Source organism: Bombina bombina, chromosome 4 (assembly GCF_027579735.1).
Source record: "Bombina bombina isolate aBomBom1 chromosome 4, aBomBom1.pri, whole genome shotgun sequence".
Classification (NCBI taxonomy): Eukaryota; Metazoa; Chordata; class Amphibia; order Anura; family Bombinatoridae; genus Bombina; species Bombina bombina.
This window is the reverse complement of record NC_069502.1, coordinates 706,996,005-707,019,885: the sequence shown is the minus strand read 5'-3', so window position 1 is coordinate 707,019,885 and position 23,881 is coordinate 706,996,005. Positions and strand designations below refer to the sequence as shown.

Here is a 23,881-nt window from a genome sequence, read left to right as displayed (position 1 = left end):
GAAGTAGCACAAAACACATTAAAATTACATTTAACAGTTCCGTTACACTCATAACACTGCCTTATAAAAATTATCAATAAAAATATGGCATTAAAAAGCTAAAAGGGCTCAAAGAAATGAGGTCTCAGGTGTTTGAAGAAAAAAAGGCATGGAAAGCGCTTTAACATAGATACACATACATATACATGTCTAAATATGTATGTGTATATATATATATATATATATATATATATATATACATATCTTTATATGTGTGTACATATGTATTTATATGTGTATATATGAATGTACATACATATAAACACATAAATACATATGTACACACAAATATACACACAAATATAGACATATATATACATATACTGTATATATGAGCATTGGAGCCCTTTGCAGTCAAGTAGCTGCCCATTCCAGAATCTGAGATACATCCCTCATGGCTAGGGAGCTTCTTGTTCCCCCCTAATGGTTTATGTAAGCCACTGAGGTAATGTTGTCCGACTGGAACCTGATAAATCGGGATGACCCCAAGGGAGGCCCAGCCCTCAGAGCGTTGAATATCATTCAGAGTTCCAGAATATTTATTGGTAGACTCAACTCCTCTCGAGTCCACCTGCCCTGTGCCTCTCTGGCACCCCAAACAGCTCCCCATCCTGATAGACTTGCGTCCGTGGTCACAATCTCCCAGGATGGTCTCAGGAAGGATGTCTCCCTGGACAGTTGTCCCCGACGGATCCACCAAGAGAGAGATTCCCTCGTCCAGATGTCCAGAGATATCTGTTGGGATAGATCTGAGTGATTGCCGTTCCATTGTCTCAACATTCACAATTGAAGAGGCCTGAGATGGAACCTGGCATATGGAATGACATCTATGCTGTATACCATGAGCCCAATCACCTCCATACACCTGTCCACAGATGTCCTTGAGGAGGTCTGAAGGGCAAGACAGCTGGACGCAATCTTGCAATGTCTCTGATCTGTCAAGAATATCTTCATGGATAAGGAATCTATTATCGTAACCCAGGAATTCCACCCTGTTGCTGGGAACCAGGGAACTATTTCCTTTGTTTATCTTCCATCCGTGGGATCGAAGGAGAAGCGCCCTCGAGTGTTCCTCCGCGAGACTGCAGGACGGAGCCTGGACCAGGATATCATCCAGATAAGGAGCCACTGCAATACCTCTGGCTCTTGCCACCGTGAGCAGTGCTCCCAGAACCTTCGTAAAGACTCTTGGGGCAGTCACCAGACCAAACGGTAGGGCCACAAACTGGAATTGTTGGTCCAGAAAAGCGAATCTTAGGAACCTGAAGTGATCCCTGTGGATTGGTGCGTGAAGGTAAGCATCCTTCAAATCTATTGTCGTCATGAATTGTCCCTCTTGAACTAGGGGCAGAATCGACCTGATCGTCTCCATTTTGAATGATGGGACTGACAGAAACTTGTTTAGACACTTTAGGTCCAGAATTGGGCAAAACGTGCCCTTCTTCTTTGGTACCACGAAAAGGTATGAAAAATACCCCAGAGCTCTTTCTGCTAGAGGGACTGGAACAAATACTCAGAGAGAAGAGAGATTTCTCATGCATCCTAGGAAGGCGTTTCTCTTTACTGGACTTGATGATAGGTTTGACAGGAGGAATCTGTCTCTGGGCGGATGAGTCTTCAATCCTTTCCTGTAACCCTGGGCTATGACCTCCAGAACCCAAGGGTCCTGCACGTCTCTTATCCAGGCCTCCGCAAAAAGACATAGTCTGCCCCCTACGAGAGCCAGAGACGGATCGGAGAAAGTACACCCTTTGGCGCATCAAATGAGGGGCTACATGTATCTCTAGCACATAATTGAGGTGCTCAACAATTAATGGAATATGGTGCTTTGCATAAAAAATATTTTATTTTTAGCAAAGTGCCATATTCTACTTATTACATTGTCTATTTTTGTGCTAGCAATACATGTAGCCCCCATTTAATGCGCCAAAGGGTGTACTTTCCAAAAATGTGTACTTTATTTAATGTATCTTAATTTCCCAAGTGGCTGTCTGATTGCAGACATAACCCAGTAAAGTTGAAAGACAATTTATTTTTATTTAAAACATTGTTTAATTCTCTTTACAAAATAGATATTTTGAAAGGAATTGTCAATAGAAAAAATATAATTTTTTTGCAAAAAATAAGCTCCTTGGCAAAAAAAAGAAGTTTTGAAAGATGGAGAGAGCTGCGTAAAGAGGGTGTTTTACTCATCTTCCACACACGTTAAAAGACTGATTATAAAAATATTATTATTTTTTTTTTAAATAGCTTTCCTCTACCATTTATTAATTTGTAAACACATTATCCAGGTGATCATGGGATTACAAATATAATATCGGTCCGTATTGTAAAAGGGAATGCAACATTTCTCAGCTAGGTGATCACTGTGGTAACGCTGGTTACCACGATGATCATTTAGCTATAATACTTAAACTGATATTTATTTTTCAAAATAAACAAGTTTATTTTTAGAACATGTATTTTTGGGGTCTCTAGGCAATTTTGGTCTTTATTTATGTGCCTTTAGAGACCACCAAATCCATTTATTTCCAACTTTTTTTTAAAATATTTTTATTTTTTACTGTACACCCCCAAGACGTATACCATTGGAAAGGGTAGATGATTACTTTGGGGGTCTGTATGCCCCGACCCGATTTAAATAATGGAAAAGGATAGAATAAAATTCTTAGCCCTGTTCCAAAACTACAGCTAATAAATTTGAAAAGTCTTCTGGAACATGAGACAGAAGACACCTTCCTTGAAGAGATCTTGGACAGACTGCAATATGCCTTCTAAAAAAGGTGTAAAGGCTCCATACCAGAAAACAATCTGGTTTTGGCCCATACCTTCATGCTGATTTGGAAGAGGAAGAAGACTCATAGAATGCATGGCCTTGTTCCAACTGGATTAAACTTCTAGGAAGATGTGGAAGATTCAGGTCATTGTTAGGAGAAGGAAGATTTTTGGTTCCTAAATTGACAAAAGGAACGAAAAAGAACTATTTGTTCTATTTTTATTTGAGACTTCCTTTTCCTCCAAGCACAGTGGAAATAATAATGTCAAGACCAGCTCCAAATAAATTCTTCCTTAAAAAAGAGAGTCTTTCTTTGGACACCCTGTTTGATCACAGTGACATAAATCATAAAGCCCTTCTGGTCAACTCTGCTTAAAGGGACAGTCAACACCAGAATTTTTGTTGTTTAAAAAGAAAGATAATCCCTTTAATTACCCATTCCCCAGTTTTGCATAACTAACACTGTTACAGAAATACACTATTTATCTCTGTGAGTACCTTGTATCTATGCTTCTGCAAACTGCCCCCTTATTTAATTAATTTGACAGACTTGCATTTTAGCCAATCAGTGCTCACCCCAGGGTAACTTAACATGCATGAGCTCAATGTTTTCTATATGAAAAACATGAACTAATGCCCTCTAGTCTTCAAGGTCTAAGAAATTAGCATATGAACCTCCTAGGTTTAGCTTTCAACTAAGAATACCAAGAACAAAGCAAAATTGGTGATAAAAGTAAATTGGAAAGTTGTTTAAAATTACATTCCCTATTTAAATCATGAAAGTTTTTTTGGACTTGACTGTCCCTTTAAGTCTAATACTAGGTATAAAATTGAATTATGTTAAAAATAGGACCAGAAATGAGTGCATTAGTCAAATTAAGAAATTTCAAACTATTTTGAAAATCTTTATCCACAGAGACTTCTGGGCTTTGCTCAGACAAACTGATACATCAAAGGGCAGGCACAGCTGCTACAGAAACAATGCTTACTGAAAAAGGCATTTCATTGAAAGGTTACCAATTTGGAGTCAGATTTCGAGTGGAGCGCATACAGTTACGTGCAAGCGAAAAGGGGATTATCGCGGGTGTTTGCGCTTTGGGTTTATCGCTTGTATTACAAGTTGAAAGTAAACACAATCGTTTGAGCGCAATTGAAGTTAACATGCATTGGGATATTGCATCCTCAGAGCTCTGATTAACTGTTTTGCGAAACAAAAAAATGTCACAAAACAAATCAAAAATACATTTAAAAGTAAAGATACACTCATAATAACAATATGTAATAAAATGTTTTTTTTTTTTAAGAAATTGTACAAAAAAGTTATAAGGGCTCAAAGATAGGAGGTCTCAGGAAAAGGGCTTTAACATAGAGATAAATACATATACAGTACATGTCTAAAGATGTATATGTATGTTCTTTATATATGTTTATATATGTGTACATTTGTATTTATATGTGTATATATGTATTTACAGACATATACACATATAAATATATATGCATACATATATTTAAATGCATAGGAGCCCTTTGCAATTAAGTAGATAAAAACATAAAAAGCATAGTTATGCAATATTCATATTTAATAAAGTATATATATATATATATATATATATATATATATATATATATATATATATATATATATATATATAAAGAGAGAGAGAGGGGTATAGATATAAATTGTACCAAAATACAATCGGCTATATGCAGAAATATGTATTTATGAATAAATACAATATATTCTGCTATGTGAAGAACATTGGTATGTGAAATATTCATATTTTCATGTTCGGTTAGCGCACTTCAGAATGTGCGATTGGTTTTGTGTGCAACATCCACCACTGGCAAAGTTTCCCAAATCTCTACATTAGAAGTCGGAAAAGGAAACATCTTATTAAGTTTAGAGAAGACCAGGCTTGGTTTACCCTCTGAAAATTATTTTACTAAGAGCCTCAGGAACAGGAAAAAAGATATATCTTGCCCTTCAGTACCAAGACATTTGAAAAATGTCCGTTGCACTCAGAAACAAAGAAGTTAAGAAATGTCCAAAAAGAGAGGGAAATAGCCCAACTGGCGTGCTAAGTCAGTGCGCAATAAACAGAAAATACACAAAGAGACTCCCTCTCACATTGTTAAACAGTTAAATAACTTTTAATGTGTGCATAACAGGGGGTATAAGGTTGGCATTGTGATGTAACCCTCAGGTGAATTACCTGAATATTAAATAGCAGCTATTAACACATATTAAAGTTTCTATAATTACTAGACTAAGGATAAAAAGTCTAAGTAATAAAGGTGGAATTAGTCTGTTACATTAGTATGTCCACTGACTATGATTTACCCCAAAATTGTTGTACCTTCTAGTAGCATGTGAGCGCAAGAAATGGATACACTTACCTCAAATCCACCCACTTTACCGTGCCTACTTGCTGCCGAAAAGATTGCTTCCAGTAGAGATCCCACCCAGTGCTATTTACATCACAGCAGAGGATCTGTGCAGAGTTTATCGACAACCCAACAGTAGGAGACAAAGGGACTGGTCCCCACGACACCTGTGGCAGGCCTGTCACTAACTCCTTCACTGGGAGTGATTGTGTCACTACCTAATACTCCAATTTTTCCTTTGTCTCTCAGTAGCAGCTCTCTGAGGTGCAAATGGCCTCAAATTGGTCTGAGGACCCCTGTCAACAAAGAATCTGGAGCACCTCAAATGATCTTCCTGCTGTGGAGGCAAATAAAAGACTATAATAACAGAGAGGTGGGAAGCATAAGTGCTCTGACAACTTTGGGAATCATTTGCCTCCTTCGAGCGGAATCCGTGTTGAATACTAGAAGTAGGCAAAGGGGGGGGGGGGGGTCAGTTAGAACACAATAGAATAGAGAGATCAGTCTGTGAATCTGTCAGTCCTTTGATATCTCAAGGAAGAGATGACTTAAGAAATGTCACATTAGAAAGTATGGAGGAAAGCACACCAAGTATCAGCAGAAAGCACATGAAAATTAAATGTATGACAACAAATGCAAGAAGCAGGACAGGTAAAATGGGGGAGCTAACGCTCTTAGTTGCAGAAGAGGACTATGATGTTATCAGTATAACTGAAACTTGGTGGGATGATTCACATGAATGGGTAGTTAACTTAGAGGGGTATACTTTATTTAGGAGGGACAGAAATAATAAAAGGGGTAGAGGAATCTGCATGTATATTAAACCTAACCTTAAACCTACAATAAGGGAAGATATTTCTGATACAGGTGACAATGTAGAGAACCTGTGGGTGGAAATAAAGAGTGGGGGGAAAAATCCTAAAAAAATATTACTAGGAACATGCTACAAGCCCCCTAACATTAGTGACCTGGATGAAACTCAACTACTAATACAAATAGGTAAGGCTGCTAATAACAGTGCTGTAATTATGGGAGGTTTTAACAACCCTGATATAAACTGGGCCAATGAAGCTAGTAATTCAGCTAAGGGGGATAGATTTATAAATGTTCTCAGGGATAACTTCTTGTCACAATTAATAGAGGAGCCAACTAGGAGTAACGCTATATTGGATTTAGTGCTATCAAATAATACAGATACTCTTATTTTTTTAAGACTCATTATCCTCAGGCATGGTACCCAAGGATTGGCCTAAAGTTGATGTGGTGCCACTCTTCAAAAAGGGAAGTAGGGATGATCCAGGAAGCTATAGACCAGTTAGTCTGACATCAATAGTGGGGAAGATATTTGAAGGGATTATAAGGGATTATATTGATGAGCATATTCGTGTAAACAAGATTATGAGTTCTAATCAGCATGGTTTTATGAGAAATAGATCATGTCAAACTAATCTAATTAGATTCTATGAGGAAGTAAGTAAAAATATAGATAAAAGGGAATCAGTTGACGTGATATACTTAGATTTTGCAAAGGCGTTTGATACAGTGCCACATGAGAGATTAATGCACAAAATTAAGGGACTGGGAATAGCTGAAAATGTTAGTTTGTGTATAAATAACTGGATAAAAGATAGGGAGCAACAAGTAGTAGTAAATGGATCATACTCAGATTGGACAAAGGTGATCAGTGGAGTACCCCAGGGATCAGTGCTGGGCCCTATTCTTTTTAATATTTTTATAAATGACTTGGAGCTAGGATTAAATAGTGACCTCTCTATTTTTGCAGATGATACTAAGTTAAGTAAGGTCATAAGGTCAGAGCAGGATGAACTTTTGTTACAAAGGAACCTGCAAAAATTAGAAGTATAGGCAGGTAAATGGAAAATGAGATTTAATACGGGAAAATGCAAGGTTCTACATTTTGGAAGTAAAAATAAGCAGGCAACATATTATTTAAATGGGACAAGACTTAGCCAAACACAGGAGGAAAGGGATTTGGGGGTAGTAATAGATAACAAACTAAAAATGGGTGCACAATGCAGGGCAGTAGCTTCAAAGGCTAATAAGATACTAGCATGTATTAAAAGAGGCATTGACTTAAGAGAGGAAAGCATAATTCTGTCACTATATAAAGCCCTGGTAAGACCTCACCTTGAGTATGGAGTGCAGTTCTGGGGACCAAACGCAAAAAAATATATTGCAGAACTAGAAAAAGTTCAGAGAAGGGCCACAAAGCTAATAAGGGGATTGAAGAATTTAACCTATGAGGAGAGGCTAGCCAAACTGGGTCTGTTTTCCTTAGAAAAAAGGTGCTTAAGAGGTGACATGATTACTTTATATAAATATATTCAATGCCCATATACAGAGATGGCAGAAGCTCTGTTTATTCCAAGAAAATTGTTTGTGACCAGAGGTCACAATTTAAGGTTGGAGGAAAACATAATTTATGCTTACCTGATAAATTTATTTCTCTTGTAGTGTATCCAGTCCACGGATCATCCATTACTTATGGGATATTAACTCCTCCCCAACAGGAAGTGCAAGAGGATTCACCCAGCAGAGCTGCTATATAGCTCCTCCCCTAACTGCCATTACCAGTCATTCGACCGAAAACATGCAGAGAAAGGAAAACCATAGGGTACAGTGGTGACTGTAGTTTAATGGAAAAATTACCTGCCTTAAAGTGACAGGGCGGGCCGTGGACTGGATACACTACAAGAGAAATAAATTTATCAGGTAAGCATAAATTATGTTTTCTCTTGTTAAGTGTATCCAGTCCACGGATCATCCATTACTTATGGGATACCAATACCAAAGCTAAAGTACACGGATGACGGGAGGGACAGGCAGGCTCTTTATACGGAAGGAACCACTGCCTGAAGAACCTTTCTCCCAAAAACAGCCTCCGAAGAAGCAAAAGTGTCAAATTTGTAAAATTTGGAAAAAGTATGAAGAGAAGACCAAGTTGCAGCCTTGCAAATCTGTTCAACAGAAGCCTCATTCTTAAAGGCCCAAGTGGAAGCCACAGCTCTAGTAGAATGTGCTGTAATTCTTTCAGGAGGCTGCTGTCCAGCAGTCTCATAGGCTAACCATATTATGCTACGAAGCCAAAAGGAGAGAGAGGTAGCCGAAGCTTTTTGACCTCTCCTCTGACCAGAATAAACGACAAACAGGGAAGACGTTTGTCGAAAATCCTTATTTGCCTGTAGATAAAATTTCAGGGCATGGACTACATCTAGATTGTGTAGTAGACGTTCCTTTTTCGAAGAAGGATTAGGACACAAAGATGTAACCACAATCTCTTGATTGATATTCCTGTTAGTGACCACCTTAGGTAGGAACCCAGGTTTAGTACGCAGAACTACCTTGTCTGAATGAAAAATCAGATAAGGAGAATCACAATGTAAGGCAGATAACTCAGAGACTCTTCGAGCCGAGGAAATCGCCATTAAAAACAGAACTTTCCAAGATAACAACTTGATATCAATGGAATGAAGGGGTTCAAACGGAACCCCCTGTAAAACATTAAGAACTAAGTTCAAACTCCATGGTGGAGCAACAGTTTTAAACACAGGCTTGATCCTAGCTAAAGCCTGACAAAAAGCTTGAACGTCCGGAACTTCTGACAGACATTTGTGTAAAAGAATGGACAGAGCTGAAATCTGTCCCTTTAAGGAACTAGCGGATAAACCCTTTTCTAAACCTTCTTGTAGAAAAGACAATATCCTCGGAATCCTAACCTTACTCCATGAGTAACTCTTGGATTCGCACCAATATAAGTATTTGCGCCATATCTTATGGTAAATCTTTCTGGTAACAGGCTTCCTAGCCTGTATTAAGGTATCAATAACTGACTCAGAAAAACCACGTTTTGATAAAATCAAGCGTTCAATTTCCAAGCAGTCAGCTTCAGAGAAATTAGATTTTGATGTTTGAAGGGACCCTGGATCAGAAGGTCCTGTTTCAGAGGTAGCGACCAAGGTGGACAGGATGACATGTCCACTAGATCTGCATACCAAGTCCTGCGTGGCCATGCAGGCGTTATTAGAATCACTGATGCTCTCTCCTGTTTGATTCTGGCAATCAATCGAGGAAGCATCGGGAAGGGTGGAAACACATAAGCCATCTCGAAGGTCCAAGGTGCTGTCAAAGCATCTATCAGAACCGCTCCCGGATCCCTGGATCTGGACCCGTAACGAGGAAGCTTGGCGTTCTGTCGAGACGCCATGAGATCTATCTCTGGTTTGCCCCAACGTCGAAGTATTTGGGCAAAGACCTCCGGATGAAGTTCCCACTCCCCCGGATGAAAAGTCTGACGACTTAAGAAATCCGCCTCCCAGTTCTCCACTCCCGGGATGTGGATTGCTGACAGGTGGCAAGAGTGAGACTCTGCCCAGCGAATTATCTTTGATACTTCCATCATTGCTAGGGAGCTTCTTGTCCCTCCCTGATGGTTGATGTAAACTACAGTCGTGATGTTGTCCGACTGAAACCTGATGAACCCCCGAGTTGTTAACTGGGGCCAAGCCAGAAGGGCATTGAGAACTGCTCTCAATTCCAGAATGTTTATTGGTAGGAGACTCTCCTCCTGATTCCATTGTCCCTGAGCCTTCAGAGAATTCCAGACAGCGCCCCAACCTAGTAGGCTGGCGTCTGTTGTTACAATTGTCCAGTCCGGCCTGCTGAATGGCATCCCCCTGGACAGATGTGGCCGAGAAAGCCACCATAGAAGAGAATTTCTGGTCTCTTGATCCAGATTCAGAGTAGGGGACAAGTCTGAGTAATCCCCATTCCACTGACTTAGCATGCACAATTGCAGCGGTCTGAGATGTAGACGTGCAAAGGGTACTATGTCCATTGCTGCTACCATTAAGCCGATCACCTCCATGCATTGAGCTACTGACGGGTGTTGAATGGAATGAAGGACACGGCATGCATTTTGAAGCTTTGTTAACCTGTCTTCTGTCAGGTAAATCTTAATTTCTACAGAATCTATAAGAGTCCCCAAGAAGGGAACTCTTGTGAGTGGAAAGAGAGAACTCTTCTTTTCGTTCACCTTCCATCCATGCGACCTTAGAAATGCCAGTACTAACTCTGTATGAGACTTGGCAGTTTGAAAGCTTGAAGCTTGTATCAGAATGTCGTCTAGGTACGGAGCTACCGCAATTCCTCGCGGTCTTAGTACCGCCAGAAGAGCACACAGAACCTTTGTGAAGATTCTCGGAGCCGTAGCCAATCCGAATGGAAGAGCTACAAACTGGTAATGCCTGTCTAGAAAGGCAAACCTTAGATACCGGTAATGATCTTTGTGAATCGGTATGTGAAGGTAAGCATCCTTTAAATCCACTGTGGTCATGTACTGACCCTTTTGGATCATGGGTAAAATTGTCCGAATAGTTTCCATTTTGAACGATGGAACTCTTAGGAATTTGTTTAGGATCTTTAAATCCAAGATTGGCCTGAAAGTTCCCTCTTTTTTGGGAACCACAAACAGATTTGAGTAAAACCCTTGTCCTTGTTCCGACCGCGGAACCGGATGGATCACTCCCATTAATAAAAGATCTTGTACGCAGCGTAGAAACGCCTCTTTCTTTATTTGGTTTGTTGACAACCTTGACAGATGAAATCTCCCTCTTGGGGGAGAGAATTTGAAGTCTAGAAGGTATCCCTGAGATATGATCTCTAACGCCCAGGGATCCTGGACATCTCTTGCCCAAGCCTGGGCGAAGAGAGAAAGTCTGCCCCCCACTAGATCCGTTCCCGGATCGGGGGCCCTCGATTCATGCTGTCTTAGGGGCAGCAGCAGGTTTCCTGGCCTGCTTGCCCTTGTTCCAGCCTTGTCTGTAGCGAGCAACAGCTCCTTCCTGTTTTGGTGCAGAGGAAGTTGATGCTGCTCCTGCTTTGAAATTACGAAAGGAACGAAAATTAGACTGTCTAGCCTTAGGTTTGGCTCTGTCTTGAGGCAGGGCATGGCCTTTACCTCCTGTAATGTCAGCGATAATTTCTTTCAACCCGGGCCCGAATAAGGTCTGCCCTTTGAAAGGTATATTAAGCAATTTAGATTTAGAAGTAACGTCAGCTGACCAGGATTTTAGCCACAGTGCTCTGCGTGCCTGAATGGCGAATCCGGAATTCTTAGCCGTAAGTTTAGTTAAATGTACTACGGCATCTGAAATAAATGAGTTAGCTAACTTAAGGGCTTTAAGCTTGTGTGTAATCTCATCTAATGGAGCTGATTCAAGTGTCTCTTCCAGAGACTCAAACCAAAATGCTGCTGCAGCCGTGACAGGCGCAATGCATGCAAGAGGTTGCAATATAAAACCTTGTTGAACAAACATTTTCTTAAGGTAACCCTCTAACTTTTTATCCATTGGATCTGAAAAGGCACAGCTATCCTCCACCGGGATAGTGGTACGCTTAGCTAAAGTAGAAACTGCTCCCTCCACCTTAGGGACCGTTTGCCATAAGTCCCGTGTGGTGGCGTCTATTGGAAACATCTTTCTAAATATCGGAGGGGGTGAGAACGGCACACCGGGTCTATCCCACTCCTTAGTAACAATTTCAGTAAGTCTCTTAGGTATAGGAAAAACGTCAGTACTCGCCGGTACCGCAAAATATTTATCCAACCTACACATTTTCTCTGGTATTGCAACTATGTTACAATCATTCAGAGCCGCTAACACCTCCCCTAGTAATACACGGAGGTTTTCCAGCTTAAATTTAAAATTTTAAATATCTGAATCCAGTTTGTTTGGATCAGAACCGTCACCCGCAGAATGAAGCTCTCCGTCCTCATGTTCTGCAAATTGTGACGCAGTGTCTGACATGGCCCTAATATTATCAGCGCACTCTGTTCTCACCCCAGAGTGATCACGCTTACCTCTTAGTTCTGGTAATTTAGCCAAAACTTCAGTCATAACAATAGCCATATCCTGTAATGTGATTTTTAATGGCCGCCCAGATGTACTCGGCGCTACAATATTACGCACCTCCCGAGCGGGAGATGCAGGTACTGACACGTGAGGCGAGTTAGTCGGCATAACTCTCCCCTCGTTGTTTGGTGAAATATGTTCAATTTGTACAGATTGACTTTTATTTAAAGTAGCATCAATACAGTTAGTACATAAATTTCTATTGGGCTCCACTTTGGCTTTAGCACATATAGCACAGATATCTTCCTCTGAATCAGACATGTTTAACACACTAGCAAATAAACTAGCAACTTGGAAATACTTTTCAAGTAATTTACTATAATATGAAAACGTACTGTGCCTATAAGAAGCACAGAAAAAGTTATGACAGTTGAAAATTAATAAACTGAAAAGTTATAGCATCAAATCTTTGTAAAAAACACAATTTTAGCAAAGGATTGCTCCCATTAGCAAAGGATAACTAACCCTGATAGCAGAAAAAAAAATAAAAAAAAAAAAATACAGAAATAAACGTTTGTTTTTTTTATCACAGTCAACTACAATCTCACAGCTCTGCTGTGAGTGATTACCTCCCTCAAAACAAGTTTTGAAGACCCCTGAGTTCTGTAGAGATGAACCGGATCATGCAGGGAAGACAATAAACTTCTGACTGAATTTTTTGATGCGTAGCAAAAGCACCAAAAAAGGTCCCTCCCCCTCACACATAACAGTGAGAGAGATCAGTAAACTGTCATAAATTAAATAAAACGACTGCCAAGTGGAAAAAAATAGTGCCCAAAACATTTTTTCACCCAGTACCTCAGAAAATTAAACGATTTTACATGCCAGCAAAAAACGTTTAACATTAATAAATTGAGTGTTATTAAAAAGCCTGTTGCTAGTCCCTGCAAATTAGGCTAAAGTTTTATGCATACAGTATAATTCCAGTGAAGTGCCATTCCCCAGAATACTGAAGTGTAAAATATACATACATGACAGCCTGATACCAGTTGCTGCTACTGCATTTAAGGCTGAGTTTACATTATATCGGTATGGCAGAATTTTCTCATCAATTCCATTGTCAGAAAATAATAAGCTGCTACATACCTCTTTGCAGATTAATCTGCCCGCTGTCCCCTGATCTGAAGTTTACCTCTCCTCAGATGGCCGAGAAACAGCAATATGATCTTAACTACTCCGGCTAAAATCATAGAAAAACTCAGGTAGATTCTTCTTCAAATTCTACCAGAGAAGGAATAACACACTCCGGTGCTATTATAAAATAACAAACTTTTGATTGAAGGTATTAAACTAAGTATAATCACCACAGTCCTCTCACACATCCTATCTATTCGTTGGGTGCAAGAGAATGACTGGTAATGGCAGTTAGGGGAGGAGCTATATAGCAGCTCTGCTGGGTGAATCCTCTTGCACTTCCTGTTGGGGAGGAGTTAATATCCCATAAGTAATGGATGATCCGTGGACTGGATACACTTAACAAGAGAAAGGAGATTTAATATCCTGCAACGGAAACGTTTTTTCACTGTGAGAGCAATAAAATTATGGAACTCATTACCAAAGGAGGTAGTGAATGCCAATACCCTAGATACATTTAAATATTATTTGGATACATTTCCGTCTATAAACAAAATTCATGGATATGATTGCTAATATTAAATGGGTCACCTTTTAGTGGGATTATTTAAACTTAACTGGAGCTTTTTGTATATATTTTAGATTTGTATAGGTTGAACTTGATGGACTTCGGTCTTTTTTCAACCTCATCTACTATGTTACTATGTTACTATGTAAATGGCTCTTGCCCTCTCACCAACTTATGAAAGAAAAAGGACTGACACATGTAAAAGTAAACTGCCATTTCTCACTGAAACAATAATTTAAAAAGTGATTCTGATAAACAATAGAAATGGCTGATTGTGACTGTGTTGACATTGAACAGGTTCATCTGCAGCAATTAACATGCTGATTATTAACAAACAATAGATTGGGATCAACCCCTAAAAAAGTGAGTAAAACAGTTCTTAGCATATTCTCACATGACAAGTGTTAGTTCCCACCACTACTGATATATAAATGTGGTGCAACAAGATATTCAAATAAAATAAATATATCTTCAACAGGCACTTCATGCAATGCAGGCAGAAAGGAAATGCTATATGTCAATGCCAAGTGTAAAGCAAGTTTGTATACACCACTTACAGTTGAGCAAATGGCCACTACTGCATAACTACAAGTTTCATCCACATTTAAGAAACTAAGGGGCTTTATTTGATCACACGTGCAGCTCAGGATTCACAGCTTAAACCTTTCCACTCCTGTTCAAAAATAACAGTAGGTTACAAAATCTACTACAATAAGTGCTGCTACAATTGTAAATGTTTGTATTTTTCTAATTGATTTTGGAGATTTGGAATCTACAGAATCATTCAAGTTAATTGTATTAATATGTTGCTAGGGAAATGTTTTACTTGAATTAGGAAAAAATCATTGGTAGGGACTTTGTGTTCAAATAATTTAAAAATTGATGCATCTAAATTTGTCTGTAAAAAAACAAACACAAAAAAAACCGGAAAAAGATTAAAAAATAAAACTTGTAGTAAAACATAAATCATTCTCCAGTAATATCACCTGACATAAAGAAAGAAGTGTGCGGGGGGGGGGGGGGGGCTTTCTCCCTTAGCTTTAAAAAAATGCATTAATATCATTCAGAGTCTTAAAGGGACACTAAACCCAATTTTTTTTTTTAATGATTCAGATAGAGTATGCAATTTTAAGCAACTTTCTATTTTACTCCTATTATCAATTTTTCTTTATTATCTTGCTATCTTTATTTAAAAAGCAGGAATGTAAAGCTTAAGAGCTGACCCATTTTTGGTTCAGAACCTGGGTTATGCTTGATAAATGTAGCCACCAATAAAGCAATGCTATCCAGGGTGCTGAACCTAAAATGGGCTGGCTCCCAAGCTTTAAATTCCTGCTTTTTAAATTAAGATAGCAAGAGAAGGAAGACAAATTAACATTAGGATTAAATTAGAAAGTTGCTTAAAATTGCATGCTCTATCTGAATCATGAAAGAAAAAAAAATATGCTTACCAGATAAATTCCTTTCTGGTAAGCATACATTTTGTTTTCTTTCTAAAGGCAGGGAGAGTCCACAACTTCATTCATTACTGTCAGGAACCAATACCCAAGCTCTAGAGGACACTGAATGAATAGATGGGAAGGCAAAAAAGAAAAATGTGGACCCTAATTTGAGGGCACCACAGCCTGTAACACCTTTCTCCCAAAAGCTGGTTTGGCAGAAGCAAAAACATTGAATTTATAGAATTTTGAAAAGGTATGCAATGAGGACCAGGTAGCTGCCTTACAAATCTGATCTATGGAGGCTTTGTTCTTAAAAGCCCAGGAGGAAGCAACTGCCCTAGTGGAATGAGCCGTTATCCTCTCAGGAGGCTGTTGTCCCGCTCTCTCATAAGCCAAGCAGATGATACTCCTCAGCCACAAAAGATAATGAAGTCGCAGTAGCCTTCTGGCTCTTGTGTCTACCAGAATATAAAACAAACAAAGATGAAGACTGCCTGAAATCCTTAGTAGCTTGAAGATAGAATTTTAAGGCAAGAACAACATCCAGATTGTGGAGCAAACGTTCCGTCAAAAAGAAGGACTAGGACAAAAGGAAGGTACGTAGAACTGCCTTATCTGCATGGAATATCAGATAAGGAGGGTCACATTGTTAAGCAGAATTCTCAGAAACTCTCCAAGTAGAGGCGATGGCCAACAAAAACAAAACCTTCCAGGATAAGAGTTTAAGATTAACAGAGTGCATAGGCTTAAACGGAGCTTGCTGCAAAGTATGAAGAACAAGATTGAGGCTCCAACGTGGAGCAACAGGTTTAAATACAGGCCTGATCCTAACCAGAGCCTGGACAAAGGGCTGCACGTCAGGAAGATTTGACAGACCCTTCTCCAACCCATCCTGGAGAAAGGACAAAATTTGAGCAACTCTCACCTTGTGCCAAGGAAATTCACCAGAGTAGATAAGTATGCTACACCTTGTGGTAAATACGGCGAGTGACAGGTTTGCGAGCCTGGATCAGAGTATCAATGACCTTCTCAGAGAAGCCTCATTTAGATAAGACTAGACGTCTTATCTAGGTTTTGGTGTAGAAATAGGCCCTGCATTAGCAGGTCCACTCGAGCAGGCAACCTCCAAGGAGGGGAGGAGGACATCCTCACCAGATCTGCAAACCATGTGCTTCCAGGCGAAGATGGTGCTATCAGAATTACCGGGGCTCACTCCTGCTTGATGTGAGCAATGACTTGAGGTAGGAGAGCCAATAGAGGAAAAAGATATATGAGAGAGAACCTCCAAGGAACAGATAACGCGTCTACCCTTTCCGCCTGAGGGTCACTTGACCTCGACCTGTACCTGGGTAGCTTGGTATTGAGACGAGAGGCCATAAGGTCTATCTCCGGAACCCCTCATCTGAGAGTTATCTCGGAGAACACCTTGGGGTGCAGAGACCACTTCCCCTGGTGAAAGGACTGTCTGCTGAGGAAGTCTGCTTCCCAGTTGCCCACACCCGGGATGTGGATGATTGGTGGACAGACAACAATTGTGAGATTCTGCCCATTCCAGAATTCGAGAAACTTCCTTCATCACCAGGGAGCTCCTTGTTCCTCCCTGATGATTGATATAAGCAACAGAAGTTATATTGTCTGACTGAAATCTTACATACCGGAGGGAACAAAGTTGAGGCCATGCCCTTAAAGCATTGTAAATGGCCCAAAGTTCCAAGATATTGATTGGAAGAGAAGATTCCTCTCTGGACCAAGTCCCCTGAGACCTCCTGGGACCCCAGACCGCTCACAGCCTGAAAGGCTGGCGTCCACAGTCCCAATCTCCCAAAACAGTCTCAAGAAGCACATTCCTAGGGACAGGTGATCTTGACAGAGCCACCAATAGAGAGAGTCTCTTGTCAGCTTGTCCAGCACTATCTGCTGAGACAGGTTTAAATGATTGCCATTCCATTGCCTCAGCATTCATAGTTGTAGATGTCGTAGATATAAGCGGGCAAAAGGAATAATGTCCATAGAGGACACCATTAGACCAATAACCTCCATGCACTGAGCCACCGAAGGCTTTTGGTTGGTCTGAATGGAACAACAAGCCGACACCAGCTTGGAACGTCTCTGATCTGTCAGGAAGATCTTCATGGACACTGAATCGATAATAAATCCCAGAAAAACAACCCTGGTACTGGGAACCAGGGAACTCTTGTCTAGATTTATCTTCCATCCGTGAGTCCGAAGCAGACACAGAAGAGACTCTGTGTGATATCTTGCCAAAGGAAAAGACGGAGTTTGAACCAAGATATCGTCCAGGTAAGGAGCCACTGCGATGCCCTGGGATCTGGCCATTACTAGGAGAGCTCCCAAAACCTTTGTAAATATTCTGGTGGCAGTAGCTAAGCCAAATGGCAGAGCTACTGGCAAACCGCAGGAACTGAAAATGGTCCCTGTGGATTGGGACATGAAGATAAGCATCCTTTAAGTCGATAGAAATCATGAACTGCCCCTCCTGAAACAAAGGAAGGACAGACCTGATAGTCTCCATTTTGAAGGAGCGAACCCTGAGAAACTGGTTGAGACATTTTAAATCCAGGATTGGGCAATAAGTTCCTTCTTTCTTGGGAATCACAAAGAGGTTTGAGTAGAAACCTAGACCCCTTTCTGGGGTGGGCACCAGGACGATTACTCCTAAGGAGGAAAGTTCTCAAACACAGTCTAGGAATGCTGCCCTCTTCTCTGGTCTTGTAGACCAGAGTAGACAGGACAGGAGAATTCTGTCCCTTGGAGGACGAGATTTGAACCCTATTTTGTAACTCTGAGAGACGACGCCTAACACCCAATGATCCTGAACATCCTGTACCCAATGCTTCTGAGAACAAGGACAGTCTGCCCCCTACTCCGTCCCAGACAAGGGGCCACCCCTTCTTTCAGATTTGTTATCTGTGGGCTTCTTGGTCTGCTTGGATTTGTTCCAAGACTGGTTAGGATTCCAAGTTCCCTTGGACTGTTCGGGTTTGGAAGATGATTGAACCTGCTGGGTCTTGTCTGAATGAAAGGAACAAAAACTAGAGGACTGATGCCCCTTAGGTCTTGCTTTCTTATCCTGAGGGAGGAATTAACCCTTCCCCCCTGTAACAGGGGCAATAATGGAGTCCAGACCTGGTCCAAATAAAACCTTCCCCTTAAACGGTAGGGAAAGAAGTCTAGATTTAGAGACCAGATCAGCTGACCAAGAGAGCCCTGCGTGCCAAGACCGCAAAATCTGAAGCCTTGGCATTCAAACGAACAATCTGCATATTAGCATCACATATAAAGGAATTGGCTATCTTTAGAGCCTTGATATGATCCTGAATGTCCTTAAGAAAGGATTCAACCATAATTAATTCTGACAGTGAGTCACACCAATAAGTGGCTGCCCCCGCAACAGCGGCTACAGCTGCCACCTTTTGAAAGAGATGACCCATATGTTGAAACATTTTTCTTAAGTAGCTCTCCAATTTCTTATCTATAGGGTCCCTGAAAGAGACGCTCTCCTCTAGAGGGATAGTAGTACGTTTGGCGAGAGTAGAAATGGCTCCACGGTTCCAGATGAGAGTCAAGGACTGGAAATAATTTTTTAAAAGTAGAAGAAGGAGAGAAAGGAGTTCCAATCTTTTCCCATTCACTCGCAATAATATTTGCCATAAGGACTGGAACCGTAAAAGTTTCAGGAACCCTCTTGTCTTCATAGACCCTATCTAACTTAGGAATCTTAGGCTCCTTAGGAAGCTTAGCTTCTGGAACCTCTAGAGTAGATAAAACCTCCTTCAAAAGAAAACGGAGGTGTTCAATTCTAAATCTGAAGTTAGATTCCTCTGAAGCAGGAGGCTTAATCTCTGAAACCTCTGACTCTGAAAGCTCACCTTTTCGATGCAACAGAGGTTAACTTATCCTCAGAAAGATGAGACAGACTAGCTAATTCTGACTGAAGAGAAGGGATATCCCCCAAATCAGCAGAATTATGTTTAACCTTTCTCTTACGCTTTCCAGAGATAGGCAATGTGTTTAGGGCCGCTGAGACAGCAGATTGTAACTGAGAAGTAAACTCCGCTGGAAAAAAACACCTCCAACTGGAGGAGGTGTACGCGGGGAACTACTTGTGAAATAGGGTTACATCGGGGTTGCAGAGTAAGAGTAGGCCTCTCCTGGACAATAGAGTCCTGAGAGGTGGAAGGCTCAGAGAGAATAAACCTATCAGAGGGATTCATTATTCTAGCCCCCTTTTTAGCTTTTAAAACAACACTTAAAGTGACATAATACTCATATGCTAAATCACTTGAAACTGATGCAGTATAACCGTAAAAAGCTGACAGGAAACTATTACCTGAGCATCATATGTAAAAAAAGAAGATATTTTACCTCACAATTTCCTCAGCTCAGCAGAGTAAGTTCTGTGTAAAAAGTTATACTTCAGTTACTGCCCAGCTGCAGGTAAAAAAATAATAAAAAGAAATGAACTGCAGCCAATCAGCATTAACAGTGCTGAGGTCATGAACTCTTTTACTGTGATCTCATGAGATTTCATAGTAAACCTCCTTAAACTGAATAGGTAAATAACATGAGAGTGCACAAGGCTCAATCCCTTAGTTGTCCTGGGACAGACATACTGATTTGCGGCTTAGAAGTTCTTTACAATGGGATGTGGCTACTGAGTAACTTTTGAGGTAAAATATCTTTCTTTTTTACATAGAGATGTTCAGGTGATATTTTCTAGTAAGCTTTTTATAGCTATGCTGCATCACTTTCAAGTGTTTCAACATTTGGGTATAATGGCCCTTTAAGCAGATAGAACAAAATTGAGCAGGGGGACAACCCATAGTCTCCTCGCAATATAGGCAAGCATTAGATATGGATATAACAGAAACAGAACCCTCTGAGGGGTTAATTTCAGTGTCCTCCATAGTGGATAATGGGTATCAAGAAAAAATTGCAAGTAAAAGATTTTCTGCGCAGAGGCACCTCTACCCACACCTAGGCTGGGGTACTCACCACCTCCCAGTAACCCAGACCGGACTGAGCAGTAGACTCTACGTAGACAGCGACAAGGATCACTGCTGTATGCAAGCAGAACCAGCGTCGGCTAAACCAGGAGGAAATTGCACCCGGTCACATGGTGTGCAAGTGGAGATCGCCCCCACTATAGCTGAAAGGGCATAAAGCTGAATATCAGCTGTGTAGCGCTTATAGTGAAAAAAAATCAGCCCTGCATCTATCTGCCTAATAACATTGATCTCATGAGCCACAAAAACCACTTCACAAGTGCTCCATTGGTCTTCATAGACCCTCTAAGGAGCTAAGCAGCAAATACATCCCCAATTGCTCCCAACAGATCACCTCAACTACGGAGGAGATAATGTCCCCAGATCTCTTAGAGATTAGAAAGCGCCACATTGTGACTAAGGTGTCCCTTACATAAGCCTTAAGGGATTGTTCAAACCTACTAGGTCCATTCCCATAAGACAAAAATATATGAAAGGACTTACCCTCCAGGATCAGCGCTGTGGAGCAGACACAGCATCTCAATGTGTGACAGTCTCTCTGCAATACGCTGACAGGGACCTGAGAGAAAGGGGAAACAGTGTAAATTGTTAACACTGGTTACCCAAGGGGCTGTTAGATTAATTATCTAGATCATTCACAGAAAACTTCCCTGCCACATCTAGATACTAGCATTCACCAACACACTCACTGAGAGATTTACATGGCTACTTCAAAACCCCAGTCCTCCCTTGACGGGAAAATACCCATTAGAGGACTATCTATTTCTTCTAACACTTTCTCTGCCATCCTCCTTTAGTGACAAAAGGCAAAGAATGACTGGAGGAATGGGGGAAGTGGGAGGGATATTTATAGCCTTGACTGGCTGGGGTGTCTTTGCCTCCTCCTGGTGGCCAGATGTTGATATTCCCAACAGTAATGTATGAAGTTGTGGACTCTCCCTGCCTTTGGAAAGAAATTATGTTTAGTATCCTTTTAATTTCTTCTTCAAGATCATTACATAAAAGAATCATATTCCTTTTTTATTCAGAATGGGAAACAGAGGCATAACCCTCATACTTCATCCTCTTAAAATAAAAAGAAGATAAATCAGAAGAAGAGGAATGTCTCCTATAAGGAGACCCAGTATCAAGGGCCTGATAATCCCTGGTGAGGTTATCTAAGACATCTTGTCAGTACTGTGAGGTCCCATAAAGAATTTTAAAAAAAGCAAATTTTAGCTTGATAGCGGTGTAACACATTATACAGGGTACAGGATGTGAAAGAGAGGCACCAACATTGCAATATAATGCTCAAAAAAGCCCCCCACCAATTATGTTTTATTTTTCTCCATGCTGAAGATTTTTTTGGATAATAAAGTCCCATGTATATTGGTAAATTGACCTCTTTGAGGACTCGCTGTAATATTCATGTTGGATAACGCTTGTGCATTAAGCTGATGGAGCTCAATAAATCCACTCAAGTAGCAAAGTTCTTGATTTAGTTTTGTACTATACTATTTCAATGAAACTTAAGCATAAAACACTTCACATATACACAGATGCACATACCTACACATATATATATTAAGACAAACCTTTAACCCCCTTCACAGTCCCGCCCCTTGTCATATACAATATCTTTTTAATGAATAAAATGTTTGCAGAATTAATAACCATTTGTTTCCTAAGTATTAAGTCTAAATATTACTTAAATCCTTTATTTCTACAGTGTATTTTGTTATGCAAACTAGCAAAAGATAATCGTTTACTTAAGGTCTTAAAAAAACGCAGTGATATTTTGAACTGCACTCAAATACAACACTTGATTAGTTTAGTTTAGTTAATAGCGCTATCTGTGCTATCCATTAAAAGTGTAGAGAGCTCTAAAAAAAGTTTCATCTGTGTTAAGATGCTAATGATGGGTAAAAACTTTAACCATCCACTTTTAATACCAGATTGTGCATTATTCTTTATGTGAAACTGAACGCAAGATAATATACCATGCACTGTGCTCCACTTGTAATCTAGCTTTTAATGTTTTATAGAATTAGGAGGAGCAAGGGACTGCAGGTCACAAATCCTGACAAGAATCATATGCTGAGTTACCACAACATACATCTACCCTGCTTCTATAATTATATGCTCTCCTCAGTGGTAGCCAGCGGCAGTGCATAAAGCCAAGCCTGGACTGGCCATAGGGCATACAAGGCATTTGCCCGGTGGGCCAGAGCCAGTTGTGGGCCTGGTTGTCTTAGCCCCACCTAGTCATCAGCATTACTATTTGTGCATGATGCAGGGACAGCCATGCCCTGTCTATCACTGCCTTGCTGTGTCTGTGACCCAGTCATAGAGAAGCAACTATTCTTGATGATGTCTTTTGATGTGTGTGGGTGCCTGTTTTTGTGCGATTGTGGATATCGGGGGTGCTTTGTCTGTGCATGTGGGTGCTGACTGCCTGTGGATGTCTTTGTGTGTTTATTCTCTCTGATAGTGCAGCTTATGTGCGATGACAACTGTTCAAGTTGCTGCTATTTTGAGTGATTGTGACTACACAGGCTGATGAGCAATAAGTTATTTTTCTTTATTTAAATGTGAATTTTTTTTTTTAATTACACTGCACTTTTTCACTAATGACAACCAATTTAAAAAAATACAGTGACAGAAGGGTTACAAACGTTTAATATTTTTGTAAATCAAATTAGTACTTTATACTTGTCAGTTTTGATGCATGGTTAACTAAAAAGGCGGATGGTAGTAGGTTACTTAAAATGGACGGGCCTATTTGTGGTCCCATTCTGTTCCTGCATAAACCGCTGGGGCGTAACTCAAGAAAATGCTATTGACAGGCAGGGGCTACATGGCAGGCAGTACTGACAGGGGTCAGGTGTGGCTGGGACCCTACAGTAGCAAACATACTGTACAAAGGGAAATAATATTTCTTCACCTGTACAAAAATTACTCTTCCAGCTGGAGTAAAGCTGCTACAACAAACATTACTTTATTCCAGTTAAGTAGAAATGGAACTAACACTGACAGGACTGGCAGGGATTTATGGTAAAAAAAAAGAAGAGCTGTTCTGAACAGTGCAGAGAATTACTGAAAATGCTTACAAATTAAAAAGAAGACACTAGGTATACATTATGGTATTGTTATTTATTTTGCTATAAATATAAAATATGTTAGTCTAGGTTGTTAGTTGCAGCATGAAATGATGTATTTTGGAAATAAAAACAAATATCAAATAAATATAACCATGTGCTTTACTGACTATACCATGACAGCCAGGTCCAGACTATGAATTTAAATGTAAGGGATTTTCGGAACCTTACCATGCACTTTTAGAAAGAGGATGGGGATGTGAAGGTGAAAATAAATGAAAGGGACATAATAGTCGAACAATTATGTGCTCTAATCTGTCAGAGCATGTCATTTTACGACTACCGACCCAGCTATATTGTGCGTTTTACCCACTCAAAGAGGTTAAACACACAGTAGAAGTGCCACTTGGGACCCACAGTGCATTACTGGTCACAGGCGGAACTTGTTGCTGATTGAATCAGTGGCAACTAGCACTGCTGATTGGATCAGTGGCAGATTCTGCTCAGGACCAGCAGTGGACCGTGAGACCCAAGCACTTCTACTGTATGTTTAACCCTGGG

At 40.3% G+C, this 23,881-nt stretch overlaps 1 protein-coding gene across 1 annotated transcript in view; it reads right to left on the bottom strand.

The window, feature by feature from the left end:
• The window catches only part of AHI1 (Abelson helper integration site 1), a 658,331-nt gene that overhangs the window by 38,125 nt on the left and 596,325 nt on the right, over positions 1–23,881 (bottom strand). The window lies entirely within an intron of this gene.